Below are 8,079 nucleotides of genomic sequence, written 5' to 3' on the forward strand. Positions count from 1 at the left end.
CTTGCCGATGGAAGCCATTGCATCAACGAACCCCTTCATCTTGCGGTAGTAGTCGGAGGCAGAGAGGTCCTTCTTCTTCAGGTTGGAAAGCTGATACCTGAGCTGCATGATGCGGGCGCGATTCTGCGACGCGAATATGTCATGCAGTGCAGTCCAAACGGCAGCGGGGGTCGTCAGCTGGGTCATCTGGCCGAGGATGTCCTCGGTCATGGACCCGAGAAGGGCGATCATGACAAGCTGATCCTGCTGGTACCAGCGAAGGAACTCTGGATTGGCCACATCGACGGCTGCATCACCAGTTCCTTCCTTGATGGTGTGCGGCGGGGCTGCGTTGGTGCCGGCAACATAGCCGAACAGGCCGTTTGCAGCAAGGGCGGGGACGGCTTGGGTCTTCCATAGCAGGAAGTTCTCGCACGTAAGGCGCAAAGTGATCAGGCTACCGAGCGAGGTGACTGAGATCGGAGCGGAAGTGGAGGAGCCGACGGACAAGGTGCTGGCGTTGAGGGTGGTGAGGGCGCCAGCGGTGCCGGTGTGGGAAGTAGGGGTGGTGCCCGTCATGGTGGAAGAAGGGAGATTGGATCTTTGGCTCTGTATACCAAGTCAGAAAGATTGTTTTGCCGTGGTGATTACCACCGGCCTCTCCTCTATTTATATTCACGTACATAGTACAGGATAGATACAGGTAGTTAGGATTACAACGTGTGCTGGGATTAGATAAGAATAACCCGCACAACTAACTCAATCTAATCCTAACTATACAACTTGACGTACACGTTTAACATGCATATTCTATTGGAGTTGCTCTTTTACATCTTCGTTTTGCATCATCTGCTGGAGTTGATCCTTTTTAAAGATGCAAAAAAGCATTTTTTTAGAGATGTAAATTTTTATATCTCGTGTTTTACATCTTCTATTGGAGATGCTCTTAGAGTGAAAAAAATTGAACATCCAAAGTTGAATTCCTGGATCCGCCGCTGTTCCACACCAGTACATTCCATTGTACTTGGCGGGACATGGGAACTAGGTGGAGGAGGAGGGCGCGCTCTCCTTTGTATTGACGCCCTGGAGCAGTGGGATGCCACAGCGTGCAGTGCCGATCTCCTGGAGCAGTGGGATGGGCGGAGGTCGTCGAGGTCGTGGTGATCTGTGTTGGAGCTGCGGGGACCTGGCGAGGCTTGACCTTGCTCTTGTATTGACGCCCTTCGGCCGTCGATGGAGCTTTGAACACATCATAGCGGTTGGTCCTGGTGCTGCGCCGGACGGTTGTGTGTGCAGTGCAGTCTCACCTGCACCTTTCTTCTTCTTCTCTTTGTGGCTCACAATCAGAGAAGCATCTCCACTATCTGCATTTTCTTCAACTGAGTCCGGAAGCTTGTCAACGTTTGTTGCAGTTTCAGTCATGGTGAAAGAAGGTTCATTGCTTATCAGAGGAGCAAAGGCCACTTCCCGGTTGCGTTTATCCATCTGGCCACCTGAATCATTGTCTCGCTAGCAACTGGGCTATACCAGGTTTTGACAGCCTGGGGGCAACAAACAGGTACTGAAGCTTCTGACAGAACTGCATCCTAATTATGCAGAGGCCGGGTGTTACTCATAATGCTTTGTATTCGCTTGATGCTACATTTCGAGATAATAAAAGCCCTTTATCGAAAAAAAGGATACATGTGCATTCCAGGCAGCTATTCCATCATCCTGGACATTGTCTTCAGGCATCACTCCATCCATCATCGATGGTCCAGTGTACCCGGTGATTTGACGCCAGCTCTCACCAGTGTACTGTGTAGAGCAGGAGGAGGCGGACCGTCATCTCCTGTAGGAATGTTACGCGCGCGTGTCCTGATACTGAGCGTGGCATGATTTTATTTGCCATTCCTGTTTTTGCCCTGCCCAAATACTTACTGGGTACGATGGGGTACTTTCCCGAAAATGAATATTTTGGAGTATTATTTTTTGGTTTCCAAACCAAGTTTCGATTCTTGGTTATTTGTTTCCTCCCAGCCCTAGAAAAATGAACAAAATCTAAAATTGTAAACTTTTTTCAGAACACAAACAAAATTTAAAACTGAGAACATTTCTTTTGAAAATGTGAACATTTTTTGAAAAAAGCGAACAAAATTTTGAACCTCCCAGCCTTTTTCTACATGATTTTCTTTGGAAATTTCGAAAAAAATTTAACAGTCCGAACAATTTTTGAAAATGTGAAAGAAATATGAATTTCGAACATTTTTCAGAACATGAACAAAACTCCAAAAACATTTTTTAAGCGATGAACAAATTTCGAAATTCCAAACATTTTATTAAATTGAGAACAATTTTTAAAAGTGTGAACAAAATTTGGAATTTGGAACATCTTTTTGAATTGTAACCAAAACTATGAAAACAGGAACATTTTTTGAAATTGCGAACAAAATTTTGGCAATGTGAACATTATTTCAAAAATATGAACAAATTTTGACAACAATAATTTTTTTCAAAATTCTGAACAATATTTTAACTTAAAAAGAAAAGAAAAAAAGTAAAGAAAACAAAATAACAGAAAAAGACTGAAGAAAACCCGAAAAAACCAGTAGAAGGAACAAAAGTTTTTTGGAAATTCCGTGAACTGGTTTTAAGTTTTGTCGCTGCTGTGTGTTTGTCTATGTTTCACGTTGTACTTCGTCAACTTGAACCAGTTAGTTGGGGTGGCTAGCGTGGCGTGCGGCCATCATTTTGGACGTGAGAAGCGAGAATCATGGTTCCCTGGTGCATGTCTTCTTCGTCGCTCTTCCTCTGCTCTCTATTTTTGTTAATCCACATTCCGTATTCCTTGTTAAGTTTTGTTCTTTTTAATTGAAAAAAGGAGGTGAAACAAGTAAACAAATGGAGCCAAAATTCAGAAACTCAATGACAGCAACGTCAGCTCAGCTTCAGGTTCTGAAACTGAATGCAGAGCAAAGAAGCGGCAAATCAGTCGAGCAATACGGTCCCTTTGTAATTTTTCTGAAGAAAAAAAAGCATCACATCGGATCTGAGCAAGCTCCTTTTGGGCGCCCTCATGGATTAGATCATACATGTATTCCTTCTTCCTTGTGCAAATAAACATGGAGCCAAAATGTAGTGTAGTTATGACTGAAATTTGAATGACACACGCAGTCAGTCAGGCAAGTTTCAGGTTTTGAAACTGAAACTGATTGCTCTTCTTCCTGCTGCTGATTTGTTTGTTCAGTTTCAGTTTCAGTTTGGTAACTATGGTTCTGTCGACGTAACAAGGGTAATTATATATGGTTGTAATTAACCGTATGTGCGGGTGTTAGTTAGCTTTAACGCACCAACTAAATTAAATTTAAATAGATAGCCTCCCCGCAATTTTTGTAAAAAAAATAAATAGCCGTAACCAATTAAAATGTAGACTGACAAATTCATTCACCTCTTCTGACATTACAACGCCCGTTGTTATTCAGTGTCAGTCCCAAATCATAGCAACCGACTTAACAAGTGGAAATCATACTACATTCTTTTTGGAATAGATAGATAGAAGAAACTCACAGAAGCACAAATCAACCCAGAAACAGGTATGAATCACACGTCCGCCCAACCCAGCGTCAAGTTAAGAGGCAGCAATTGCTCTGACTACGGTTCAAGTCCTCGTCAGACTATATATAATCTGGCAGGAAAACAGAGAGAGGTATTAACAAACACAAGCACTTGTAATTCCTGATGCAACAAACGCTCTACATGGTAAAGGAAGACAAAAAAGGATCTTACCCGCTGGATCAACCAATATATTTCCTGGGGATGTGTTGAATCTTTTGCCAGTTTGGATGTCCGTCTGTTTGACAAGACTTCATAAACCCATCGTTGCACTTCTCGAGTTTAAAATATGATAATCAGATTGCCGCTGAGCCTGTTTAGGTACCTCAACTGCTTTGCCTCCTGGCCTTGTTCACGACTTACTTCGAATGGTGGGAATGTTTGGAGTGAGACAAGCCTACTGATGTTTGAAAATTTCAGTCCGGGACCGCTGCGTACATGCCGCAAGTTGATAAGATCACCACAATAGGTCATTGAAGATTTCCTGACCAACATCTTCAATATCCACCCCTTCATCTGTGCTTCTTATGAACCCTTCTGCCACCCACAGTCTAACTAATTCATCACGGTGCAAGTGATGTCTCCTAGGAAAAATACTGCAGTAAGCAAAGCAACGCCTAGCCTGCTCACCAAGCTGATAGTAGCTCCACCACAGAGGCCCTCCCCATACCTTGAAAAGGTCTTGATCTCTGACTCTTCTCCAATGGTCGACATCTGGTTGTCGACGTAAATTTCCTCCCACTGTTCTAGCTGCTAGAGGTGACCCCTTCAGCTTTTTTGCAATCTCAACCCCAATTTTATGGAACATGCTTTGATCTTGGCCATCTTCGAGGGCATAGTGCTTGAATAATTCAAAGAAGGCGGTGTCATCAAACTCAGGTACTGGTATGGCAGTATACCTCACACCAGGACATAGATCTGGTAATGCATATTTACTTCGAGTCGTCACTAGGATCTTGCTTCCTCTCTTTCCAACCTTAAGTGGAGAAAGTAACTCTGGTAGATTTTGATCACTGACATCATTATTGCACCATACATCATCTAGTATCAGAAGGAATCGCTTTCCATTTAGTTTTCTCTCCAATTCTTTTACCAAAGCAGTCGGGTTATGGAATTGAGGGCTCTGAAGCTGCCTCATACAACTCCTTGAGGATGTCGAGCAACCTAAAACTCTGAGAGACATGGACCCACATAACAAGGTCGAAGTAACCTTCCTTGTTGTCTTTCTTGTCTTTTTCCTCATGGGCATAAACTAATTGTGCAAGGGTAGATTTCCCTGACCCACCAACTCCATGTATGCCAATTACAGAAAAGCATAGACCGTTGCTGGTGCTCGGGTGAAGATCATTGTTCTTTTCATGAAGCATTGCTATGATCTTGTCACAATCATTATCTCGACCAAATACTTTATGTGGAGAAACTGCAGTGGTTGGATTATTAACAACCATTGTCTGCCTTCTATTGCCATTACTTATGCTTGACAAGCTAAGCTTATCCAAAATTTGATGTGCTTCACTTATTATGTCTTCTATCTTCCTTAGGCTCTCTATCAACCTTTTCTTTGACATGCCACTATCCTGCGACACCAAATAACAAGAGAGAACTCTTTTAAAAATAAATTGTACGTGACCACTATAGGTGGAGGATTTTGTTTCTTTCTTTACCACAAACAATCCCCACAGTAAATAAAGAAAGAAGAATAATGTAAAATATAGGGAAATCGTCTACTGTCGAATATACTTTTTAAAAAATACACAGAGGGATCTAGACTGACTTGACAAAAGCCTAGTTCTGCAGAGAACGCCAAGGTAGTCACACAGTAGTCACACAGAAATCACACACACATGCGCATGAATGTCTGTACGCACATCCTCCATGCATCGTCCTGATGCTGAGGTCGGGGGTTATCCTCCCTTTCAAGTAAAACATCCTCCATGCATTATATGTACATACTCATGATCTAGAATTTTGGTAATTTTGAAGAAAGAAGTAATTTGCTTCACAGAGGGAAGCCTAAGAGCAACTCCAACGGGCCGACGCAAAAGGTTTTGTCCATTTCGGTCGGCCAAAGGGGCGGCGTCCATGCACGTCTTTGCGTCTGCGGTGCGCCCAATCTGCCGACCCATTTGGTCCGGCCTGCCGGCCGGCGGCCCAATGTGCACAAGCTTGCATGCATATATTTAAAAAAGCAACAATGTACATATTTTAGTTACAACCAAATAAATAACATAGTACCACAATAATAAATAGTTTATCACCAAATAAAAATTTCATAGTTTACAAACCAAATGAAATTTAAATGGTTACAAACGCATGCAAAGAAAAAGAACCGATATGTCTATTGGTTGCCTAAATGAGTCCACATATGCTCAACCAAATCATTCTGGAGTTAAATATGAGTTGCCCAATCACACATTTCATGATGAAATTGGTTGAACTACTGTGCAAACGTTGCCGGTCCATACTCACTCACAACATTTTCACCCTGAAATTGAAAAACTTGGTCGAAGATTTGATCCTCATGCTCATCCTTTACAACCATGTCGTGCATGATCACACAAGTAGTCACCACCTCACATAACTTCTTGGTGCTTCCAGTTCTAGCAGGATACCGAAGGATCACCCATCAAGGTTGAAGTACACAAAAAACACGCTCCACATCCTTCCTAGCACTCTCTTGTGCTTTGGCAAACCTAGCCCTCTTCTCTCCAATAGATTGGAGATTGTCTTCACAAGAGTTGACCCCTAAGGGTAGATACCATCAGCTAGGTAGTATCCCTTGTTGAAGTGGTGGTCATTGATCTTATAGTTGACCTATAGGTAGTTTGTTCTGCCAGCCTTCCGAACAATGAAGAGCGCTGAAGCACGTTGATGTCATTGTGAGAACTAGCCATGACAAAAAAGAGTGCTAAATTCAGAGATCTTGTGAAGCCACAACTTCAAGCATGATAGTTCAACCTTTGGCCCCTTATATTGCCTTTGCCAAGCAAATCTTCCACTTCCCGTGCATACAATCTATGTTATCAAGCATTCCCGGGAAACTCCTATCTACATTGATCGCCCACAACCGGGCTATATCCACAACATTTGACACTCTCAAGTACTACGGGTCAAAGACTGCTACCACAGCCTTGAATAACTTGTACAATGATGCAAGACATGTGGACTCACTCATGCGGATATACTCATCAACAAGATCACCGAAAATTCCATATGCAACTACCTGAATAGTTGTAGTGCATTTCTGTTAAGAGGAGAAGCCAACGAAATAATCATATGAAATAATCATCATATGTCATCACTCCCTGCAGAATACGGTTGAACACATGTCTAGCCAACCGGAAGCGGCATCGGAAAAGCCTCGGATTAAAGAGTGCAGACATGCACTGAAAGTAACCGGCGAAGAGTAGAAAATGTTTGGTCTCCCCACTGCGATTCGACGCCCGAGCATGGCCTGTGAACGATTGCCTAAACCTTAGTTGATGCCTGGCAATGTGGTCACTGACGACTATAGTCGCAACAACAAAATCATCATCGTACGACGATGAATCGTCCGATGAACACATGAAGTTAATTAGAAAGAACTCATCCTCACTATAATGGTACCTTGCGGGTGAAACATCGAACACCTTGAGGGCGTGGCGAAGAAATCTTCCGGTGAAGAGGCCTGCTCCTCTGCCCCTACAGGAAGCAGACCTGTCAAAGTGGAGGCAGCCGTCGAGCGAGGATGGTGGGCTTGGAGCTAGGCAGGCGGCGGAGGAGGTGAGCGGGTGGCTAGGCCATGGAGGTGCTATGACGGCAGCGAAAAGAGGCCACCAACACCGGCAAGAGCAGGCATCAGATGCGGCACGGCGGTGGGGGAAGTGTGCGGATGTGGGTGGCAGCTTGGGCAACATTCAAGCAACCGGAAGTAGGAGGCGGCGGCGATGGCGGCATGTCCGAAAGTGTCGGCTATGGAGGGGCAGGAGAGAATGGATGTTGTGCCACAGACGTCGTGCTAATGCAAATCCCGACACAAATTTGGACCGGAAATAGGTCATGGACAGACGGAAAACAGACGAATGTCCATTTGCTTTGGCGTGTTGGGCTGTGATTTCTGTCTGTTTTGACCCAAATGGACGCACACGGACAAAACACGTTGGCGCGTTGGAGTTGTCCTAAGAGAATACTCATGGGCCAGAATCATGGTGTACAAGATATAACATTGGATACAAGAGGAATTTGAAGGAAATATGCCCTAGAGGCAATGATAAAGTTGTTATTTATATTTCCTTATATCATGATAAATGTTTATTATTCATGCTAGAATTGTATTAACCGGAAACTTAGTACATGTGTGAATACATAGACAAAACAAAGTGTCCCTAGTATGCCTCTACTTGATTATCTCATTAATCAAAGATGGTTATGTTTCCTGATCATAAACATGTGTTGTCATTTGATGAACGGGATCACATCATTAGAGAATGATGTGATGGACAAGATCCATATGTTAGCTTACCATAATGA

At 43.5% G+C, this 8,079-nt stretch overlaps 1 pseudogene; it reads right to left on the reverse strand.

The window, feature by feature from the left end:
• Window positions 1-3,852: 3,852 nt before the first annotated feature.
• On the reverse strand, window positions 3,853-6,112 carry LOC119347882 (annotated as a pseudogene).
• Window positions 6,113-8,079: the final 1,967 nt, after the last annotated feature.

Source organism: Triticum dicoccoides, unplaced genomic scaffold (genome assembly GCF_002162155.2).
Source record: "Triticum dicoccoides isolate Atlit2015 ecotype Zavitan unplaced genomic scaffold, WEW_v2.0 scaffold78666, whole genome shotgun sequence".
Classification (NCBI taxonomy): Eukaryota; Viridiplantae; Streptophyta; class Magnoliopsida; order Poales; family Poaceae; genus Triticum; species Triticum dicoccoides.